We start from the raw sequence: 25,471 nt of genomic DNA on the forward strand, positions 1-25,471 counted from the left end.
AACATTTTGGCTATGTTGCAGAAATCAAATACAAGTATCAGCTGGGTTGATCCTGGGATGGCGGCTATAAACTGTTATGTTGCTATTTATTTAAAGCACAGTAGCAGCAAATACCATCCAATGGAATTATGAGGTGTGTTATGCAGAGTGCTCTGTGTTGCCTGGAGAAGAACCCACACCCCTATCCAAGTCAATTCTGAGTAAAATAAGAAAGTGATTGAGAGCAGAGACCCTGGAGCACATTGTCCCAAGTACAAGTCCCATGATCATAGCCAAATTGTGGGAACTCTTTAAACATACTTTCATTATTGATAAAAAGAGAGATAGCAATTCTTCCTTCACAAAGTTGATATGATAAAGCAAATGATCTAAGTATTGAGGATATTGATTTACTCCCTCACACTTGGGTATAAGAAATGTCATATTATTTTTCTAAATAAAAATTAATCTCAGTCTACTAACAGTCATCCTCTAGAATACTGAGGCAGTCATTTTCCTTCATATTTGTTCTTCTCTGCCTCTGGTCATAGATAACTGTTCCCCAAGAGTCTGAGTCTAATTTCATGGCTGGAAAGAAGAAAAACCTTAACTCCCAAACACACTGTAGTGTTATTTAGATGCTCAATGTTTAAGTCCACATGATCCATTCAAACATGAGCAGCTCTGCTATTTCTGTGTCAAGCTTGGGTGTAGGGGTCTTTGCCATGGCTGGGAGCTTAAGCATTAGCAACCCAAGATACAGCATGCAACGTTCCCCTCCTCCATCCTGAGACAGAGCTAATAAATGTGTAATACATTTCCTGACAGAGTTAAAACTGGGTTGGGTGTGGATTTTTATAATTTACAAAAACAAATGAAACCCCACCCCTTCACAGGTGTGGGGAATCTCCCCTTTCCTCGAATTCACGGTATTTGACCACTATCATTCCATGCTTCCTCCACTCAATCTTGGGGATTTCCCATATCAGTTTACCTCACAGCATATTTACAAACAGTGCTGCTATCTCTTTCTGGGCGTGTAATGGAAAATATGTTCATTCCATTGTTGCCATACTGAGTCCCTGTTTGATTCATGCCAATTGCTTATCATACTGCTTGGAACAGGATAGGTGCTCAGTTAACAAGAGTTGTGAAATTCAGCACTGTGTTGTTCAGCCTCCATATGTTTGAATTTTTAATAGTTTTTCTCCTGTAATTGACATCAAATCTTACTGCATCATGGTCAGAAAAGATGCTTGGAATGATTTCAACTTTTTTGAATTTACCAAGGCTAGATTTATGGCCCAGGATGTGATCTATCCTGGAGAAGGTTCCATGTGCACTTGAGAAAAAGGTGACATTCATTATTTTGGGGTGAAATGATCTATAGATATCAATTAGGTCTAACTGGTCTATTGTATCATTTAAAGTTTGTGTCTCCTTGTTAATTTTTTGTTTAGTTTATCTATCTATAAGTGTGAGTGGGGTATTAAAGTCTCCCACTATTATTGTGTTATTGTTAATTTCCCCTTTCATACTTGTTAGCATTTGCCTTACATATTGTGGTGCTCCCATGTTGGGTGCATATATATTAATAATTGTTATATCTTCTTCTTGGGTTGAAAACACAACAACCCAAAACCTATGGGACACTGTAAAAGCAGTGCTAAGGGGAAGGTTCATAGCAATACAGGCTTACCTCAAGAAACAAGAAAAAAGTCAAATAAATAACCTAACTCTACACCTAAAGCAACTAGAAAAGAAAGAAATGAAGAACCCCAGGGTTAGTAGAAGGAAAGAAATCTTAAAAATCAGGGCAGAAATAAACACAAAAGAAACAAAAGAGACCATAGCAAAAATCAACAAAGCCAAAAGCTGGTTCTTTAAGAAGTTAAATAAAATTGACAAACCATTAGCCAGACTCATCAAGAAACAAAGGGAGAAGAATCAAATCAGCAAAATTAGAAATGAAAATGGAGAAATCACAACAGAAATACAAAGGATTATAAGACACTACTAACAGCAACTATATGCCAATAAAATGGACAACTTGGAAGAAATGGACAAATTCTTAGAAAAGTACAACTTTCCAAAACTTAACCAGGAAGAGATAGAAAATCTTAACAGACCCATCACAAACACAGAAATTGAAACTGTGAACAGAAATCTCCCAGCAAACAAAAGCCCAGGACCAGATGGCTTCACAGCAGAATTCTACCAAAAATTTAGAGAAGAGCTAACACCTATCCTACTCAAACTCTTCCACAAAATTGCAGAGGAAGGTAAATTTCCAAACTCATTCTATGAGGCCACCATCACCCTAACACCAAAACCATACAAAGATGTCACAAAAAAAGAAAACTACAGGCCAATATCACTGATGAACATAGATGCAAAAATCCTTAACAAAATTCTAGCAAACAGAATCAAACAATATATTAAAAAGATCATACATCATGATCAAGTGGGCTTTATCCTAGGGATGTAAGGATTCTTCAATATCCATAAATCAATCAACATAATATACTACATTAACAAATTGAAAGATAAAAACCATGTGATTATTTCAATAGATACAGAGAAAGCCTTTGACAAAATTCAACATCCATTTATGATAAAAACCCTCCAGAAATCAGGAATAGAAGGAACATACCTCAACATAATAAAAGCTATATATGACAAACCCACAGCAAACATTATCCTCAATGGTGAAAAATTGAAAGCATTTCCTCTAAAGTCAGGAACAAGACAAGGGTACCCACCCTCACCACTACTATTCAACATAGTTTTGGAAGTTTTGGCTATATCAATCAGAGCAGAAAAAATAAAATAAAAGGAATCCAGATTGGAAAAGAAGAAGTAAAACTCTCACTGTTTGCAGATGACATGATTCTCTACATAGAAAACCCTAAAGACTCCACCAGAAAATTACTAGAGCTAATCAATGAATATAGTAAAGTTACAGGATATAAAATTAACATAAAGAAATCCCTTGCATTCCTATACACTAACAATGAGAAAACAGAAAGAGAAATTAAGGAAACAATCCAATTCACCATTGCAATGAAAAGAATAAAATACTTAGGAATATATCTACCTAAAGAAACAAAAGACCTGTATACAGAAAACTATAAAACACTGATGAAAGAAATCAAAGAGGACACAAATAGATGGAGAAATATACCATGTTCATGGATCAGAAGAATCAATATAGTGAAAATGAGTATACTACCCAAAGCAATCTATAGATTCAATGCAATCCCTATCAAGCTATCAACGGTATTTTTCACGTAACTAGAACCAATAACTTCACAATTTGTATGGAAATACAAAAAACCTCGAATAGCCAAAGCAATCTTGAGGAAGAAGAATGGAACTGGAGGAATCAACCTGCCTGACTTCAGGCTCTACTACAAAGCTACAGTCATCAAGACAGTATGGTACTGGCACAAAGACAGAAATATAGATCAATGGAACAAAATAGAAAGCCCAGAGATAAATCCACGCACATATGGACACCTTATCTTTGACAAAGGAGGCAAGAATATACAATGGATTAAAGACAATCTCTTTAACAAGTGGTGCTGGGAAAACTGGTCAACCACTTGTAAAAGAATGAAACTAGAACACTTTTTTAACACCATACACAAAAATAAACTCAAAATAGGTTAAAGATCTAAATGTAAGACCAGAAACTATAAAACTCCTAGAGGAGAACATAGGCAAGACACTCTGACATAAATCACAGCAGGATCCTCTATGACCCACCTCCCAGAGTATTGGAAATAAAAGCAAAAATAAACAAATGGGACCTAATTAAACTTAAAAGCTTCTGTACAACAAAGGAAACTATAAGCAAGATGAAAAGACAGCCTTCAGAATGGGAGAAAATAATAGCAAATGAAGCAACAGACAAACAACTAATCTCAAAAATATACAAGTAACTCCTGCAGCTCAATTCCAGAAAAATAAGTGACCCAATCAAAAAATGGGCCAAAGAACTAAACAGACATTTCTCCAAAGAAGACATACGGATGGTTAACAAACACATGAAAAGATGCTCAACATCACTCATTATCAGAGAAATGCAAATCAAAACCACAATGAGGTACCATTTTATGCCAGTCAGAAAGGCTGCGATCCAAAAGTCTATAAGCAATAAATGCTGGAGAGGGTGTGGAGAAAAGTGAACCCTCTTACACTGTTGGTGAGAATGCAAACTAGTACAGCCACTATGGAGAACAGTGTGGAGATTCCGTTAAAAACTGGAAATAGAACTGCCATATGACCCAGCAATCCCACTGCTGGGAAACCAGAATTGAAAGAGACACATGTACCCCAGTGTTCATTGCAACACTGTTTATAATAGCCAGGACATGAAAGCAACCTAGATGTCCATCAGTAGCCGAATGCATAAGAAAACCGTGGTACATATACACAATGGAATATTACTCAGCCATTAAAAAGAATACATTTGAATCAGTTCTAATGAGGTGGATGAAACTGGAGCCTATTACATAGAGTTAAGTAAGCCAGAAAGAAAAACAGCAATACAGTATACTAACACATATATATGGAATTTAGAAAGATGGTAACAATAACCCTATATGTGAGACAGCAAAAGAGACACAGATGTATAGAACATTCTTTTGGACTCTGTGTGAGAGGGTGAGGGAGGGATGATTTGGGAGAATGGCATTGAAACATGTATATTATCATATTTGAAACAGATTGCCAATCCAGATTCGATGTATGAGACAGGGTGCTCGTGTCTGGTGCCCTGGGATGACCCAGAGGGATGGGATGAGGAGGGAGGTGGGAAGGGGGTTCAGGATGGGGAACACATGTACACACATGGCGGATTCATGTCAATGTAAGGCAAAACCATTACAATATTGTAAAGTAATTAGCCTCCAATTAAAATAAATAAATTAATATTTAAAAAAAAAAGTTTTGATAGATGACTTCTGTCTTCCTCAAACTCTACACTCCTACTCTGTGTCTCTGGAGGCAGATGCATTGAATGAGTTATTGTGTTCCATGCTCTGTCTCCTGGGTGGTCTGTCAATAAAGGAGACTAGAGAGAAGAAGGGGAGTTAGGCTGAGGGATTTATTTCCCTGGCTCCTCCCCACAGAATTGTAGTGGACTGGCTGCCTTGCTGTATGAAAGGGAACTGCTCCTAACAGGTAGCCCAGGCTACAGAGCCTTTACTCTCTGCCCTCGACTGTTCACGGTAGGCATGGTAACAGCTTCCACTCTTCCAAGCCTTACTGCCCCTATCTTTTTATGCATTTCCTCAATCAGATCCACACTGTTGGTAAATAGCTCCCACCTTCATTCTTCCTGATAGAATCCTGATTTTTTTGATCCTTAGGTTCTCAAGTGCTTCATGGCTTGTTTTCTAAACTTAGAGGAATGTTGAAGTCAATTGTGATAATTTCATCCCCATGTTAGCAAAAGACATGAATATGTGATAATACTCCAGTCAATGAAATAGAAGATGAAGTCTTCTGAGATCACCTTGGAAAGTTTTTCTTGACCTTCCAAAGGGATGCCTGATAAAAATTCAGCATTTTTATCTTTTAATATTGTTGTGTAAGGCTATGCTATTAATACTTGGTTCCATTGCAGCCATATAGTGACCATGAGCAAAATCCAAGAGAACTGCAGAAAAAACTGACATCATTGAGTTTCTGAATTAAGTCCAGAACAGCCTATTGCCAAACACTTGATCTCTGATGCAACTTATTTTTTATAATTTAAGTAACTTCAGTTGGAGTCTTATGTTACTAATAGCCCAAAAAGTCTTGATTTATTAGTCCCTATCAGTGTGCACACTTGTTTACCATTAGTGAAAAAAATCTTGTTGATAGAAAAATAATTATCCCAAGTGTTCAGTAGCTGCTATTTTTTGCATTTCATTTACTGTAAAGTTAAGACCAAATAATAAAAGAAAACAAATCGGTATAAGATAAATATGTCTAGCAATATAAAGTTCTGTATCATCTGGGAATGGCACACTTTTGAAATGAAAGGGGTAGGAAGTGGGAAAATTTAAATTTTAACATATATTGAGAACAAACAGTAAAGTAGCATCTGTAAGATTAAAGGAAAAAATGCCATTATGCTTTCATAAATTTTCAATTTTACTGTGCAAATTCTATAGCCTGAAAAGGAAAAGCTATTTCTTTATAAGTTAAATAAAGAATGGACAATTTTGAAAACTCAGGTAACCTGTAATAAAAGTCATTCTACCAATGACTAACTTGTAATTTTCCAAGTGCTTGAGAAAATTCCAGGCTCATTATTATCATGGTATAAATATTTGTTTAATATATTTTCTACATGAAAAGAGAGGTAAAAGCTACAAGTGATAAATTTTCATTCTCAGATACAGGCAGACATAATAAAGTCATACGGTTGGGTTTTCCAGGAAAGATCCTATTTCTAACATGGGTTGATTCATTCAGTTCTATGTCAGTGACTCAAGTATTACAGAGTATAAAAACCATAAGTCATATGACTCATCCTTTCCATGGTTTATTTCCAGAAACTCTATCAGTTGCCCAGAAAGAACTACAGCTTTAAATCTCTTACTCTCCCCAAAGTTCTTTATGATTGATTTCCTTCTTTTCCTTCAGTGCATTTTCCCTGAAGAGAGAAAGCTTGAAACAGATACTGAGAGATAGGGAAGTTCTGCTATCGAAAACATTTATGTTTTTGCTGCCTTCTGTTTCCCTCCTTTTCACCCCTTATTTTCACTTTTAGGTGTCAACTCAGGTTCTGTCCTCCCACAAACCTAGACCAGGGAGGAGAGCAAAGTACGTTGACTCTAAGAAATAGCCACCTTTTCTACTATGACTCTGGTATAAGATTGTTACTGATACTAAAGCAAAAACAAAGGATTACACATATTATCCAATGTTCCTGTGTAAATCCAAAAAGACATCATTATTGACTGGGTTCTATATCAAGTCAGGCAAGTTATCCACAAATGGACTGAAGATAATAAACTTTTGAGGGCATCAGTATACCATACAACAATCTCACCATTCCCTAGAGCCACAGAGAAATTCATTTACTTCACATAGGTGAACCTTTCTCTTCCCTAGAGACCGTTTTGTTCATCTTAGCTCAATACAAGATCAGATCCATTGTCAGCAGTAACAATTTGTACTATGTTCTTTTCCATTGGGCTCAAACTTAAAGCATCCCTGAGTGGAAAATAAATGGCAATAGCTGTATCTCAGATTTTACATGGGCATGGAGGGAGAGGGGCGGAATGAACTTAGAGAAGAGTAAGACCTTTACCTGAAGTCATAAGTCCATCCAATCAATAAAAAGACAAGAAACTGAAGTCTGCCCTCAAAAACAAAACAAAACAAAACAAAAAAACCTAATCCACTTATTTCCTAACTATTGTTTTCTTATTATGTGGTAGGTAGATGATAATCCTTCCCTCCATATAACTCACACAAAGAGTTGAAGAGCCTTATTTTTGCTAAATTTTGAGATTGGCCTTGCCTGGCTCTCTATTCATGTTAGAGAAAAAGTCAAAAAACATTATTTTTCTATTAAAGCAAAGGTTTATATATTAACTCTGAACTTCAGGACACCACAAAGAGCTGAAGATAGAAGTTGGAGTGACAGTGACACAGAAATGAAATGAATTGAAATTGCCACTGACAATAAAGCAGGAAGCAGTGGTAGGCAGTAAAGTCTTGTCCCTGAAAATCTTACAGCATTGCTGATGCTGGAGGGAACAGTAATTTAAGACAGTTATGGGCCTAAAAAAAAAAGCAATAATGGTGAAGTCAGACCCAGTCTGTATGAGATGGATATTATTTGGTTTAAGACTGTGCAGAATGCATTTATGACTTTGGTTTAAAAAAAAAGAGTGAGAGAGAAAGAGAGAGAGGCTGACCCTGATGCAGTGAAAATTTGAAATGGGATTAGAGGTCCTTGTTCTTGGATTGTTGCTAAAGACAGGGGAGCAACAGTAAAAGAATGTCTTGGCACTAAATAGGCATATGTGTGTGCAGTTCCATCCACTCAAGGCTTAGAATCAGCAGACGCTCACATTTTAGGGCTATATTTGAAAAGCTCTAAAAAGAAATGGCACTCTGAGAGAATATATACATATGTTCCTGGTCTCACTGAGGGAGGTGACCTCTTCCATATGGGAAACCTTGCATTATACAGGAATCTGGTTGTAGAATAAAGAACCTGGATAGACCCAGAGGGTTTTATGCTAAGTGAAATAAATTAGAGAAAGACAAATAATGTATGTCTTTTGCATATAGAAAGACAAATATTTGCTTATGTATGGAATCTAAAAAAACAAAAAAAAATGAGCAAGCATAACAAAACAGAAGCAGTTATGGATACAGAGAATAAACAGCTGGTTGCCAGAAGGGAGGGGATGGGTGGAGGTGAGAAATAAATGAGTGAGATTAAGAGGTAACAACTTTCAGTTGCAAAATAAATGCTGCGGGTATGAAATGTACAATGTAGGGAGTACAGTCAGTAACTATGGTGACATATCTTATTAGACTTATTATGGTAATCATTTTGAAGTGTATGTGCTGTGCCGTGCTTAGTCGTTCAGTCATGTCTGACTTTTTGTGACCCTGTGGTTGTAGCCCGCCAGGCTCCTCTGTCCATGGGGATTCTCCAGGCAAAAATATTGGAGTGGGATGCCATGCCCTCCTCCAGGGGATCTTCCCAACCCAGGGATCGAACCCACGTCTCCTGCATTGCAGACGTATTCTTTACCGTCTGAGCCACCAGGGAAGCCCTTGAAGTGTATAAATATATTGAATCATTATATTGTGTAGCAGGAACTAACATAGTTTTGTAGGTCAGTTATACTTCAGAAACAATTTCACAGGAAGAGATCAGATTTGTAGTTAGAGGAGGGGGAGTATGGGTGGGAGGGAGAGTTGGATGAAGGAGTCAAAAGGTACAAACTTCCAGTTATAAGATAAATAAGTACTAGGGATGTAATGTACATGATAAAATCAACCCTGCTGCATGTTACATATGAAAGTTGTTAAGAGAGTAAACCTGAGTGTTATCACAAGGGATATTTTTCTGTTTCTTTAATTTGGTATCTGTATGAAATGATAATCTTATTCTGATAGTCATTTCATGATGTATGTGAGTCAAATCATTATGCTGCACACCTTTAACCTGCAAAATTATTGTGTGCTAAGTCACCTCAGTCATGTCTGACTCTGTTGGGACCCTTTGGACTGTAGCCCACCAGGCTCTTCTGTCCATGGGATTCTCCAGATAAGAATACTGGAACGGGTAGCCATGCCCTTCTCCAGGGGATCTTCCTGACCCAGAGATTGAACCCAGATCTCCCACATTGCAGGCAGATTCTTTACCATCTGAGCCACAAGGAAAGCCTTGCAGCTCAGACGGTACAATGGTATATGTCAATTATATCTCAATAAACCTGGAAGAAAAAAAATTAAGATATCAAGACATCATGTGTGCATCCAGGTCTTGCCTCTTCCCCTTACTGTCTGTGTTATTCTGGGCATGTTATTCTGGTTATTCTGGCTTTTAATTTGCCATTTATGATATGGAATTATAATTATATTTAGTTTATAAGATTAGGGGGGTTGAATGAATGTTTTGTCAATATCAAGCACTATATAAATGCCCCAAATTGCACCTACAATGTTGAAGTTATTAAAAGGAACAGTTTCCCCCTTCAAAATATACATGGATAGTCTCACAGGCATTTCATATCAGTTGCTATCAGGGTCAGAGAAGGCAATGGCAACACACTCCAGTACTCTTGCCTGGAAAATCCCATGGATGGAGGAGCCTGGTAGGCTGCAGTCCATGGGGTTGCTGAGAGTCGGACACGACTGAGTGACTTCACTTTCACTTTTCACTTTCATGCATTGGAGAAGGAAATGGCAACCCACTCCAGTGTTCTTGCCTGGAGAATCCCAGGGATGGGGGAGCCTGGTGGGCTGCCGTCTATGGGGTCACACAGAGTCGGACACGACTGAAGCGACTTAGCAGCAGCAGCAGCAGCAGCTATCAGGGTCTTGGACAAAATTGCAAAGAAGGCAAAATTTGCATCTTCCTAGTTTCTATATGAAAACCTTATCCACTTGATTCTTCTTTCCTCTGTCATCCAGAGAACCAGGTCAGAACAGAGGTGAAATGGGAGGATGGTGAAATGAATGGGGCAAAGATTATGGCATGTAGGCTCAGGGTTTTGGGTGTATAGAAATGCAAGAACTATTGTATAGTTTGAGACATGAAAAAATAATTTTGGTTCTAACTTCAGCTCAGCCCAGCTTACCTGGAGTTACTATATCACACATTTATTGTGAAGTGAGCATATTTTAACATGTTTGTATTATGTCCATTATATGCCTAGAATCTTAGAAGATCTTAAAAGGGTCTGGTGAGGATGGTAAAGAAAGACTTATTCGGTACAGCTAAACCAGCATTTGGGAGCTAAGTTAGCAAAGAAAATGGACACGAATATTCAGCTAGGAAAAGATATGTGTATGAGTGTGTGTGTGTGTGTGTGTGTGATGAGGGATGAAGTTAGCAAGCATGACTCAGCAGTAGCTGGAGGACATTTTCAAAATTCATGTATTTCTGTCTTTTTTGCGGAACATACAGTGAAATGTGGGGCTTAACATTCCAGGCTATGACAGTTTCTGCTTCTCGGAGTATTCCCAGCTTCAGCAAAGGTCCTAGCTAGGTTTCTTTGTCCATGAAATTCTCCAGGCAATAATACTGGAGTGGGTTGCTATTTCCTTCTACAGCAGATCTTCCTGACCCAGGGATCAAATCTGGATCTCCTGCATTGCAGGCAGATTCTTTACCATCTGAGCCACCAAGGAAGCCCCAGCATATATTAGGTGCTCAATAAATATAGAGCAAATAAATGAAAGAGCTATCTAAGTCAGGGAGTACCCACTGATCCCAGATGAAGGCAAGGGGAGGATAGTGTTGGAGTGTCTTGAATCAGGCATTAGACAATGACTGGACTGAAAGTTACCCTGACTTAGGTGATGTAGCAGAAGAAATCAAATTTCTGCAAGGGATGCTAAATAATAATAATATAATCAGTAATGAAATGAGTTTACTGTGTTCCAGGTGTTATAGAACATGGACGTTCATTATCACATTAGCGTTCCACTGTAGCCACTATAACTATTGCTCTTTTATGGACAGAGACAGACAAATTACTTTTTTTTTTTACCTAATCCCAGTATTTGGCCAGACTGAGACTGAAACTCAAGGTGTTCAAGCTTCAGAACCTAGAACTCTTAATGACTACACTGTAGGAATCCTCAAGGGACCTAGCAAGAGGAAAACAGCCCCAATATGAAGGATCTCAGGTGGAATCCTGGTTATTAAGGCAGGAAATTGATCTGAAGGGATGATAACAGATACCAGTTTCCTTGAATAAGAGGCTAAGGTGGAGGTTAAGATATGGGAGCAAGAAAGGAGCCTGGTTTCTTGACCTGGGACATAGGACCTAGGTTGGGCTAGAGCAGGACTGGGGTGGTTCCAAAGTTCAGACTGAAGGTCCTAGGTTGGAGAATAGAGTCACCAGCTAGAGAGAGAAAAGAGCACTGGATCCCACAGTCCAAGGAATGTAGCCTGCCAGGCTTCTCTGTCAATGGAATTTTCCAGGCAAGAATACTAGAGTGGGTTGCCATATCCTCCTCCAGGAGATCTTCCCCACCAAAGGATTGAACTCACGCCTTTTATGTCTCCTGCATTGGCAGGTGGGTTCTTTACCAGTAGCACCAGTTACAGGTAGTCAGAGAGAGGAAAAAACTAGAGTAGATTTCTGAAGAGCCAAAAAGGACAGAAGTATACTGTTTTTGAAATGCTTGGAGAACTTGCTGGTGGCCTAAAATTGAATTATCAGCTGAACTATTATTAAAAAAAAAATCAGGATGTTTTCAGATGAACAAAAATGAGTTTATCACCAACAGAGTTGGTGTACTTCACCAAAGACATTTCTAAAAGACTCCAAGAAGATGGAAATAGACCCCAGAATGAAGGTTTTTTAAACCAAAGATTAAGAATTAAGGGCTGCCATCTAAATACAGCCTGTAACCTGATTTTATAAGTTCTGAGAGCTAAGAATTTTTTTTTTTGAAAACAGTTTAAAAAATAATTTTATTTATTTATTCATCTATTTTTCGCTGGGCTGCATCTCTGTTAACGTTCAGGCTTTTTTCCAGCTGTGGTGAGTAGGGACTACTCTCTAGTTGCAGTTCTTGGCCTTTCACTGCAGTGGCTTCTCTTATGGAGCACTGGCTCTAGGGTGCTCGGGCTTCAGTAGTCACGGCACATGGGATCAGTTGTTTCTGCTCCTGGGCCCTAGAGCATGGGCTCAGTATCGTGGTGAGCATGAGCACAGGCCTAGTTGCTACATGGCATGTGGGATCTTCCTGAATCAGGGATTGGACCCATGTCTTCTGCATTGGCAGATGGATTCTTTACCACTGAGAAGTCAGGCAAGCCCCATTTTTTTTTTTCTTTCTTAAAATAGATTTATATTTATAACCATTTTAGGTTTACAGAAACATTGAGCAGAGAGTACACAGGTCCCATGTACACTACTCTTCTCCTCTTTCATTCCAGTTTCCTTTACTACTAACATCTTGCAATAGTATGTTACATATGTCAAAATTGATAAATAAATATCAATGCATTATGTATACATACATACATATGTACACACACATATTAGAAGGTGCACACCTTCGCAATACACACACGCCCACGTTACTGATTGTTATGTCTTCTTTGAAAATAGATCCCTGTTTATTCCTGGTATGGTAGTTTCCCTTGAGGACCGGGTTTTGTTATGCAGAACAGAAGGCTCTGAGTGTATTTCAACATCGCTGCTTTTCTTTCCTCCTTTCCAGAACAAGAGGGAATTTTTCCTCCGATATGAGCTCTTGGAACTGGAACTCGTGAAAGTACAGGGGCCTCCCTATGATGGGCCCTTTAGGAGTTTTAAGCCTCAAGCTAGTCCACACTCAGCCTTCAGCAACTGATCGATTGTTCCTACCAATTACTGGCTCCAGCTCCTGGTAAGTTTTGCATGCATGCATGTTAATTCACTTTAGTCATGCCTGAATCTTTGCGACCCTGTGGACTGTAACCCTCCATGCTCCTTTGTCCATGGGATTCTCCAGGCAAGAATAATGGAGTGGGTTGCCATGTGCTCTTCCAAGGAATCTTCCCCATGCCGGGATTGAATCTGCATCTCTTTATTTCCTGCAAGGCAGGCAGATTCTTCCACTAGCACCACCTGGGAAGCCCATAAGCAGTGTAGTATAAAGCCACTAATATTATACATGAGGACTAGTTAGGAAAGACAGTTTTATCTTACCTAAATGCTTACAACTTTCTCACCATTGGTGGAGGAAAAGAGTATGTAAAAATTCCTGATGGATTCAAAACCAAACAGGAAAGTAAAAAATAAAATGAAGCAAAGAAAAAGCAGAATAAATACGAAGTAGAAGAACTAATTCAAAATATACTAGTGATCACAATAAATGTCAGTAGAGTAAACATGCCAGTCAGAATAAGAATGTTTTCAAATTAGGATAAATAATAAAATCTCTCTATATATATACTTCTTTCAAAACACAACCTTAAGCATTTTAGACATATAATAATGAAAAGTTAAAGGATAAATATTAGGCAAATACTGAACAAAGTAATCTGGCGTAGATATGTAAATATATCCACCTCTCTCTCTCTTTATTAGACAAAATTGACTTCAAAGTAAAAATATGTTTGGGAGATAAAGAATATAAATGTTTAATAATAGGTAAGATTCTTATAGAAAGAAAAATCTAAATTTATAAGCACCCAATTCTATAATCTTTATATATATTTTAATGCATATATAGCAAAACTGACAGAATTTTAAAGAGAAATTCATACATGGACATTCATAATAGGAAGTTTTAAACTCATTCATAATGCTTGATAGAGACAGCAGACAGAACCATTGAGGATTTGAACAACATAATTAGCAAGTCTGACATAATGAGAATATCTACAACTCTGTAATAGGGAGGGACAAATCTGACTCCATATTAAATTTGTTTCTTTTACCTTAACTTTTGTATTCTATTGCTTTGCTACAAATTAATCACTAAAGGGATGTTGCTTATAACAAAGTATACATACAAGCCCATCTCTAGGAACCCTGCCTCCCATGCCTGAACTAAAATACCTCTGTTCAGATCACAGGAAACATCCTGACCAGGCCCGTCTATGAATGGCTGTAGGAAAGAAGCAATTACATATCTCTTCCAGTGTCTGGGCAAAACCAGGAAATGTTTGCAATAACTTATTGCCTTTTTTACTTTACATCCTCATCTCCCTACTCTTTGTTCTATGAAAGAAACTAGCATACAAACTTCAGCAAGATAGTTCTTTGGGACACCAGTCTACCATCTTCTTGGTTTCCTGGGTTTCTGATTAAGGTTGTTATTTCTTCACTCGACAACTCCTCTCTCCATTTATTGACCTGTTGTTTGGCGAGCAGTACAAACTTGGACTGAGTATCCAACAATTAGAGAGTGTACATTCTTCACAAATATGCACGGAACATATATAAGAAATTTCTGCATTCTACATAATTAAGTAGGTTCTTGCAAAAAAAACCCCACAAAGAATTGTTGTCAGACAGGTGATCTTTTCTGTATAAAATATATTTACTTTAGAAATCATTAAAATGCTAATTTGATAAGAGGTTCATGACATTGTATAGGAGACAGGAATCAAGACCATCCCCAAGAAAAAGAAATGAGAAAAAGCAAAATGGCGGTCTGAGGAGGCATTACAAACAGCTGTGACAAGAAGGGAAGTGAAAAGCAAAGGAGAAAAGGAAAGATATATCCATTTGAATGCAGAGTTCCAAAGAATAGCAAGGAGAGATAAGAAAGCTTTCCTCAGCGATCAGTGCAAAGAAATAGAGGAAAACAATAGAATGGGAAAGACTAGGGTTCTCTTCAAGAAAATTAGAGATACCAAGGGAACATTTCATGCAAAGGTAGGCTCAATAAAGGACAGAAATAGTAAGGACCTAACAGAAGCTGAAGATATTAAGAAGAGGTGGCAAGAATACACAGAAGAACTGTACAAAAAAGAGCTTCATGACCTTTTTATCTTTACAAAAAAGACAATCACGATGGTGTGATCACTCACCTAGAGCTAGACATCCTGGAATGTGAAGTCAAGTGGGCCTTAGAAAGCATCACTACGAACAAAGCTATAAGAGGTGATGGAATTCCAGTTGAGCTATTTCAAATCCTGAAAGATGCTGTGAAAGTGCTGCACTCAATATGCCAGCAAATCTGGAAAACTCAGCAGTGGCCACAAGACTGGAAAAGGTCAGTTTTCATTCCAATCCCAAAGAAAGGCAATGCCAAAGAATGCTCAAACTACCACACAAATGCACTTATCTCACACGCTTGTAAAATAATGCTTAAAATTCTCCAAGCCAGGCTTCAGCAATATGTGAACTGTGAACTTCCAGGTGTTCAAGCTGGTTTTAGAAAAGGCAGAGGAACCAGAGACCAAATTGCCAACATCCGCTGGATCATGGAAAAAGCAAGAGAGTTCCAGAAAAACATCTATTTCTGCTTTATTGACTATGCCAAAGCCTTTGACTGTATGGATCACAATAAGCTGTGGAAAATTCTGAAAGAGATGGGAATACCAGACCACCTGACCTGCCTCTTGAGAAACCTGTATGCAGGTCAGGAAGCAACAGTTAGAACTGGACATGGAACAACAGACTGGTTGCAAATAGGAAAAGGAGTACGTCAAGGCTGTATATTGTCACCCTGCTTATTTAACTTCTATGCAGAGTACATCATGAGAAACACTGGGCTGGAGGAAGCACAAGCTGGAATCAAGATTGCCGGGAGAAATATCAATAACCTCAGATATGCAGATGACACCACCATTATGGCAGAAAGGAAGAAAAACTAAAGAGCCTCTTGATGAAAGTGAAAGAGGAGAGCGAAAAAGTTGGCTTAAAGCTCAACATTCAGAAAACTAAGATCAAGGCATCTGGTCCCATCACTTCATGGGAAATAGATGGGGAAACAGTGGAAACAGTGGCTGACTTTATTTTTCTGGGCTCCAAAATCACTGCAGATGGTGACTGAAGCCATGAAATTAAAAGATGTTTACTCCTTGGAAGGAAAGTTATGACCAACCTAGATAGCATATTAAAAAGCAGAGACATTACTTTGTTAACAAAGGTCTGTCTTGTCAAGGCTATAATTTTTCCAGTGGTCATGTATGGATGTGAGAGTTGGAGTATAAAGAAAGCTGAGTGCCGAAAAATTGATGCTTTTGAACTGTGGTGTTGGAGAAGACTCTTGAGAGTCCCTTGGACTGCAAGGAGGTCCAACCAGTCCATCCTAAAGGAGACCAGTCCTGGGTGTTCATTGGTAGGACTGATGCTGAAGCTGAAACTCCAATACTTTGGCCGCCTGATGTGAAGCGCTGACTCGTTTGAAAAGACCCTGATATTGGAAAAGATTGAGGGCAGGAGGAGAAGGGGATGACAGAGGATGAGATGGTTGGATGGCATCACCAACTCAATGGACATGGATTTGGGTGGACTCCAGGAATTGGCGATGGACAGGGAGGGCTAGCATGCTGTGGTTCATGGAGACCCAAAGAGTCAGACACGACTGAGTGACTGAACAGAACTGAACTTGGAAATTATAATAAAAGACGCTTTCAAATAATTTTTGGTTCTAAACAGGAATAATGATGAACATTAGGAAATATTTAGGATTGAAAATTGATGAAATATCTAAAAGTAAGGAGATGTAGGAAAAGCATTACTTAAAATAATTTTAACATTATTTGTTGTTGTTCAGTTGTAAGTTGTGTCCAACTCTTTGTGACCCCATGAACTGAAGCACACCAGGCTTCCCTGTCCTTCACCACCTCCTGGAATTTGCTCAGACTCATGTCCATTGAATCAGTAATGCCATTCAATCATCTCATCCTCTGCTGCTCCTTTCTCCTCCTGCCTTCAACACTTGTTACTTATAAAGTTTGAAAATTGATGACCTAATTATTCAACTCAAAGCAGTTAGAAAAAGAACAGCAGAATAAAATGAAAGGAAGTTGAAAGAATTAAATAATAAGAGGAGAAATTAATTGAATAGAAAAAAGATAAAATAGAGAGGATCCACAGAGCCAAACACTCATTTTTGAAAAATCTAATAAAATAGACACCTTCTGGCAAGATTGAGCAAGCAAGAAAGAGAAAATCCATCAAATAAGCACATGAACAGAGAAAAAGTCCTAACCATGTAAACAGAAAGAGAAGATATTTTTTAAAAGATCTTATGTCATTACGTTTGAAAACTTAAGACAAAATGTTCAATTTTCTAGAGAAATGTAACTAGCCAATAGTGATTCAGAAGAACTAAAATCCTGACTAATCCTCAGTGATCAAAAGAAATGAATCAATAATTAATATCTAAGCCTCACCATCTCCACTGATACCAAAACTGGATATCTGAGCCAGTGAAATTAAAAATTCCAATCAAAATCTTTTTTTTTTTTAATCTACATGGAACTTGACAAGATGATTATAAAACATGTATATGGAAATCCCAAAGATGAAATATCCACAATAATTTTGAAGAAGTACAATACAAGGAGATCTCCTTACATATAAAAATACTTAATGTAAGCTATAAACCTATAAACAATAATGGCAGCATGCATTGTTCTGGGAAAGATAAATACACCAATGGAATTGAACAGAGACTTGAAATAGATCAGTGTTTGAATGGAAAGCTTATATATGACAGAGGAACCAATGCCTACCAGTGGAGGATAAGCTATTGATTAAATAGTATTCAGAGATTTTATTATTAATATAGCAAAAAGAAAAGCTCTCTAATGAAAGACCATAATTAATTTTGTGTGGATTAAAGATCTAAATACGATGATAGCAACAGTTTAAAATATATGGAGGAACTGTAAGACACTACCTTTACAATTTCACAGGAGGAAGTTGGGAGGGCTATAGTAAACAAAGAGTCTTTGGTTTTTTTAGTGGCTGAGTCCTTTCCAAGAAGTAGGAGAAGTCTACTTTTTGTACCTGGCTAAGATCTAAAGTCAAGAGATCACTTTTCTGGTCTCCCAACTCTATTTAATTGAAGTTTCTCTTTATTAGTTTTTTATATATGATTTTTGACCTTGTTTAAATTATGCTAAGCTAAGCTAAGAACACACAGAAGAACTGAACAAAAAAGATCTTCATGACCAAGATAATCATGATGGTGTGGTCACTCATCTGGAGCCAGACATCCTGGAATGTGAGGTCAAGTGGGCCTCAGAAAGCGTCACTACGAACAAAGCTAGAGGAGGCGATGGAATTCCAGTTGAGCTATTTCAAATCCTGAAAGATGATGCTGTGAAAGTGCTGCACTCAATATGCCAGCAAATTTGGAAAACTCAGCAGTGGCCACAGGACTGGAAAAGGTCAGTTTTCATTCCAATCCCAAAGAAAGGCAATGCCAAAGAATGCTCAAACTACTGCACAATTGCACTCATCTCACAAGCTTGTGAAGTAATGCTCAAAATTCTCCAAGCCAGGCTTCAGCAGTACATGAACTGTGAACTTCCAGATGTTCAAGCTGGTTTTAGAAAAGGCAGAGGAACCAGAGATCAAATTGCCAACATCTGCTGGATCATCGAAAAAGCAAGTGAGTTCCAGAAAAACAGCTATTTCTGCTTAATTGACTATGCCAAAGCCTTTGACTGTATGGATCACAATAAACTGTGGAAAATTCTGAAAGACATGGGAATACCAGACCACCTGACCTGCCTCTTGAGAAACCTATATGCTGGTCAGGAAGCAACAGTTAGAACTGGACATGGAACAACAGACTGGTTCCAAATAGGAAAAGGAGTACGTCAAGGCTGTATGTTGTCACCTTGCTTATTTAACTTATATGCAAAGTACATCATGGGAAACACTGGGCTGGAAGAAGCACAAGCTAGTATCAAGATTGCTGGGAGAAATATCAATAACCTCAGATATACAGATGACATCACCCTTATGGCAGAAAGTGAAGAGGAACTAAAAAGCCTTTTGATGAAGGTGAAATAGGAGAGTGAAAAAGTTGGCTTAAAGCTCAACATTCAGAAAACGAAGATCATGGCATCTGGTCCCATCACTTCATGGGAGATAGATGGGGAAACAGTGGAAACAGTGTCAGACTTCATTTTTCTGGGCTCCAAAATCACTGCAGATGGTGATTGCAGCCATGAAATTAAAAGACACTTACTCCTTGGAAGGAAAGTTATGACCAACCTAGACAGCATATTAAAAATCACAGACATTACTTTGCCAACAAATGTCATCTAGTCAAGGCTATGGTTTTTACAGTGGCCATGTATGGATGTGAGAGTTGGATTATGAAGAAAGCTGAGCGTTGAAGAATTGATGCTTTTGAACTGAGGTGTTGGAGAAGACTCTTGAGAGTCCTTTGGACTGCAAAGAGATCCAACCTGTCCATTCTAGAGGAGATCAACAATGGGTGTTCATTGGAAGGACTAATGCTAAAGCTGAAACTCCAATACTTTGGCCACCTCATGCAAAGAGTTGACTTAATGGAAAAGTCTCTGATGCTGGGACGGATTGGGAACAGGAGGAGAAGGGGACAACAGAGGATGAGATGGCTGGATGGCATCACCGACTCAATGGACATGAGTTTGAGTGAACTCCGGGAGTTGGTGATGAATAGGGAGGCATGGCGTGCTGCAATTCATCAGGTTGCAAAGAGTTGGACACGACTGAGAAACTGCACTGAACTGAACTGAAGCTAAGATGAATTTTCTTATAGTAGGTGTATTAAATGCATTTCAACTTTGATATTGTCAATGTATGATGCATGAGATGTAATCCCATTACAAAATAAGGAATATTTGTTAATCTTGTCACAATGATTGGAGTAGTTGTTCTTTAGTAAGTTGTGTTTAACTCTTTTGTGACCCCAATCACTAAAGCCTGCTAATTAACCAGGCAAGAATACTGGAGTTGGTTGCTATTTCCTTCTCCAGAAGATCTTTCTGACCTAGGGATTGAACCCACATCTCCAACATTGTCAGGCAGGTTTTTTGTTCATGCCAGTGAAAGGAAACTGATGTACAACACCTACTATAAGAGGATTCTTGCTTCCCTGAGGATGAAGAACTGTTCCAAACATTCTGCTGAAACTATCAGAAGAACCTCGAACTCCCAGAGGGCTACCAGGGCAGAACGGGGATACAGCCATCAGAGGACCAGAGTAGAGAGGATATGAGAAAGAAGATCCTTGGAGAGTTCATTTAAGGTGTGAGATCGAGACTTATTCTGACTTTTCAGTTACTTAAGTCAGTAATCCTCTTTGTTGTTTAAATAATTTTGAGTTTAGAGGCTTTTATTTTTTTTTTTTTCACCTGTTACTGAAACATTTCTACCTCAAATACTGCATAGATATTTTGATCTGAGAGACTGAAGAGGGAAAAATATCTTGACTATTATTCAAAGATTCTTTGATTTCAAGGAACAGAAAGATACAATTGCAGAATGAGAATTATCAGACAGATCTGTAGAAATGGAACCAAAGTACTAGGAAAAAAACAAAACATTTTCACCTTACTCAATAGGACCTCCAGTTTCTGTGAGTCTCTGTTTCTTGCTTGCACATAAACTCTGGACAGGTCTATTTCATATTTAATACTTAAATTCAATAGATTTAGTTGTATACTGTGACCCATCTTTCTCCAAACCCTCCTCTACAAACAGCTTCTTCTCCAGTGTTCTCTTTCTTGTTGTTGGATCAACTATACGTCTTGTTTACTAATCAGAAAACATAAAGTCATTTTTCTCACCTTTCCCTTATCTTTAAGTAACTGACATTCAATACATTATGAAGCCCTATGATTCCTGCCTCCAAAATAATTGTCAAATTAATTTGTTTCTATGTCATTACTACCCATACTTCAGTCCAACTCTTATCATCTTGAGTCTTATCTGTTGCAATTGCTTCCTTTCCACTCTAATTTCCTCTCTTTGTACTCTCCAATCCATTTTCCACATTGTTGTTGTTCTTCAGTCAGTCAGTCATATCCAACTCTGCAATTCCATGGACTGCAACATGCCAGGCTTCCCTGTCCTTTACTATCTCCTGAAGTTTGCTCAAACTCATGTCCATTGAGGTTATGATGCCATCCAAACATCTCATCCTCTGTTGTCCCCTTCTCCTGCCCTCAGTCTTTCCCAACATCAGGGTCTTTTCCAGTGAGTCAGCTCTTCTCATCAGGTTGCCAAAGTATAGGAGCTTCAACTTCAGCATCAGTCCTTCCAATGAATATTCAGGATTAACTTCATTTAGGATTGATTGGTCTGATCTCTTTGCAGTACAAGGGACTCTCAAGCGTCTTCTCCAGCACCACAGCTCAAAATCATCTGTTCTTCAGTCTTCAGCCTTCTTTATGGTCCAACTCTTACATCCGTACATGGCTACTGGAAAAACCATGGCTTTGACTATACAGACCTTTGTTGGCAAAATGATGTCTCTGTTTTTTAATATGCTGTCTAGGTTTGTCATAGCCTTTCTTCCAAGGAGCAAGCATCTTTTAATTTTGTGTCTGTAGTCCAGTGATTTTGGAGCCCAAGAAAACAAAGTGTGCCCCTATTTCCATTTTCTCCCATCTATTTGCCATAAATAGATGGATCAAGATACTATGATCTTAGTTTAAATTTTAAGCCAGCTTTCTTATTTTCCTTTCTCCTTCATATAGAGGCTCTTTGGTTCCTCTTCACTTTCTGCCATTAGGGTGGTGGCATCTGCATCTGTATATCTGAAGTTATTGATACTTCTCCTATCAATCTTGATTCCAGCTCGAGCTTCATCCAGCTCAGCATTTTTCATGATGTACCCTGCATAGAAGTTAAATAAGCAGGGTGACAATATATAGCCTTGCTGTACTCCTTGCCCAGTTTTGACCCATTCTGTTGTTCAAATTTCCAGTTTGTTGTGATCCACATAAAGTCTTTAGTGTAGTCAATGAAGCAGAAGTAGATGTTTTTCAGGAATTCCCTTGCTTTTTCCATGATCCAGAGAAAGCTGGCAATTTGATCTTTGGTTCCTTTGCCTTTTTAAATCCAACTTGTCATTTGGAAGTTTTCAGTTCATGTATTGTTGAAGCCTAGCTTGAAGGATTTTGAGTATTGCTTTGCTAGCTTGCGAAATGAGTGCAACTGTGCAGCAGTTTGAACATTCTTTGGCATTGTTGCCCTTCTTTAGGATTGGGGTGAAAACTGACCTTTTCCAGTCCTGCGGCCACTGCTGAGTTTTCCAAATTTGCTGGCATATTGAGTGCAGCACTTTCACAGCATCATCGTTTAGAATTTGAAATAGCTCAGCTGGAATTCCATCACCTCCCCTAGTAGTTTTGTTTGAGTAATGCTTCCTAAAGCCCACTTAGCTTCACACTCCAGCATGTCTGGCTCTAGGTGAGTGACCATACTATCATGGTTATCTGGGTCATTAAGACCTTTTCTGTAGAGTTCTTCTGTGTATTCTTGCCACCTTTTCTCACACTCTTTTGCTTGTTAGGTCCTTGCTATTTCTGTCCATTATTGTGCCCATCTTTGCATGAAACTATTTCCTTGGTATCTCTAATTTTCTTGAAGAGATCTCTAGTCTTTCCCATTCTATTTTCTTCTATTTCTTTGCACTGTTCACTTAGGAAGGCTTTCTTATCTCTCCTTGCCATTCTTTGGAACTTTGCATTCAATTGGGTTTACCTTTCCCTTTCTCCTTTGCCTTTAGCTTCTCTTCTTTTCTCAGCTCTTTGTAAGGCCTCCTCAGACGACCATTCTGCCTTCTTGCATTTCTTTTTCTTGCTACAATTGTTACAGTGAGCTGGCTGTTAAAGACCCTTCCCTGTTTTCTGGATGAGATATGCCAGCAGTCTCACTCAACATTATAAACATTGAATCTTGAAACCATCAGTGTTCTGCAATGCTCAGTTCAGTTCAGTTCAGTTCAGTCACTCAGTCGTGTCCAACTCTTTGCGACCCCATGAATCGCAGCACACCAGGCCTCCCTGTCCATCACCGACTCCCAGAGTTCACTCAAACTCACATCCATCGAGTCGGTGATGCCATCCAGCCATCTCATCCTCTGCCATCCCCTTTTCCTCCTGCCCCTAATCCCTCCCAGCATCAGAGTCTTTTCCAATGAGTCAACTCTTCACATGAGGTGGCCAAAGTACTGGACTTTCAGCTTTAGCATCATTCCTTCCAAAGAACACCCAGGACTGATCTCCTTTAGGATGGACAGGTTGGATCTCCTTGCAGTCCAAGGGACTCTCAAGAGTCTTCTCCAACACCACAGTTCAAAAGCATCAATTCTTCAATGCTCAGCTTTCTTCATAATCCAGCTCTCACATGCATACATGGCCACTGGAAAAACCATAGCCTTGACTAGACGGATCTTTGTTGGCAAAGTAATATCTCTGCTTTTGAATATGCTATCTAGGTTGGTCATAACTTTCCTTCCAAGGAGTAAGTGTCTTTTAATTTCATGGCTGCAATCACCATCTGTAGTGATTTTGGAGCCCCCCAAAATAATATCTGACACTGTTTCCACTGTTTCCCCATCTATTGGCCATGAAGTTATGGGCCCAGATACCATGATCTTCATTTTCTGAATGTTGAGCTTTAAGCCAACTTTTTCACTCTCCTCTTTCACTTTCATCAAGAAACTTTTTAGTTCCTCTTCACTTTCTGCTATAAGGGTGGAGTCATCTGCATATCTGAGGTTATTGATATTTCTCCCGGCAATCTTGATTCCAGATTGCAGAATAGAATCTGCAATGCTATTGGACCACATTTGGTCCAGCATGCTTGATAGAAGATGGTCACCACTGCTGTTTCAGAATTCATGATTTCTTCCTCCAGCAGTTCAGCTTGCTGCTTCATGTGCCACATCAAAAGAACATTATTATCTTTTGTCCAGCCACCAACAGGGTGAAGGAGAAAGACAGGGAACCTGTAGTCCCTCTCTAGAAGTTGCTTTTGAGTATCCCGCATTAAAAGAGCATGTCCATTTTACACTAGGTTTTGTAATTAAATACAAAGACAGCATCAGCATTCATGTCCTTAAACATCTGCTTTAGCTCAGTAAGAGTGGAATACTGATCAAAATCATTCATTCCAATAAATTTGGTCAAAGACTTGAAGGTCTCCTTCTATCAGCCAGTCTCCTTTCTCTAAAACAATCTTGATGTAGGGGTGGTCCTGAATGCTGTTCCTTCCTGTCTAACACAGTGCTCTTTCTTCCTGTGTTAAAAAAAAAAGCTCAGTATTGTAAAGAAGAGCCACACAGTGACCCTTCTACACCAGAGAAAATGCTGTCCAGATGTCCAGCATTTATCTTCTTGAGTAGCTGTCAGAACTACAGGCACTGACAAATTAAAATAACACCCCCACACAGAAGACAATCAAAATGAAGGTATTGCAAGTTCTGCCTCTCTCTCATAAAACCATTCAATGGGCTGGGCTAACCTTCTGCCAAAACCTGTAGTCACTGCATATCCACTTTATTAATTTTTAATGCTGTAATTTTTCTCCATCTGTTTTTGCCAAATGAAGTTTATTTTCTGGCACACAGAGGATGTCACAGGTACAACACCCTGTTCCCAGAGAAGTTCCATAACTCTTACTGCACACGATCATTTCTATCACAAGTCTATTTTCAGCATCATATCAGGGGCCTTTGGTTTTTTATATTCAGAACTGATTCAAATGAAATCTTTTATTCTCTAGCCTGTGCATTTTGTTAGAGTCCTTTAATAGCTCTGTTCACAAACATGCAGGGAAGCATCAACAAGTACTTCAAAAAAAAAAAAAAAAGGCAAGCACACCCTTAGGAATTTGCCATGCAATATGGTGATCTTGAAAAAGAACACCTTCCCTGGTAGTTCAGATGGTAAAGCATCTGCCTACAATGTGGGAGACCCGGGTTCGATCCCTGTGTCGGGAAGATCCCCTGGAGAAGGAAATGGCAACCCACTCCAGTACTCTTGCCTGAAAAATTCCATGGACAGAGGAGCCTGGTAGGGTACAGTCCATAGGGTTGCAAACAGTTGGACACGACTGAGCAACTGCACTTTCTTTCTTTCTAGCCAGGGCATGGCCCACCTGTTTCTTGTTGCTGGAAATGGTGGCAGCTGCCTCTGGCTAGTCTGTGGTGGCCCAGATTGACTGGTTAGAAGGGAACCCAAGCAGCCAGCACCAAGCAGCCTTAGGAGTCCAGGAGCCCTGCAGCTGAAAGGGTCCTCACTTCTCTGGTGATTTTCCCAGGGCAGGACCCAGGACAAGATGCTCCCTCCAGCCAAGAATCCACCTTTGGATTCTGACTT

At 38.9% G+C, this 25,471-nt stretch overlaps 1 pseudogene; it reads right to left on the minus strand.

The window, feature by feature from the left end:
* LOC113890318 overlaps positions 1-24,785 on the minus strand; it is a 43,556-nt pseudogene extending 18,771 nt beyond the window's left edge.
* Between the last annotated feature and the right edge of the window lie 686 nt (positions 24,786-25,471).

This window comes from Bos indicus x Bos taurus, chromosome 3, assembly GCF_003369695.1.
Source record: "Bos indicus x Bos taurus breed Angus x Brahman F1 hybrid chromosome 3, Bos_hybrid_MaternalHap_v2.0, whole genome shotgun sequence".
Lineage (NCBI taxonomy): Eukaryota > Metazoa > Chordata > Mammalia > Artiodactyla > Bovidae > Bos > Bos indicus x Bos taurus.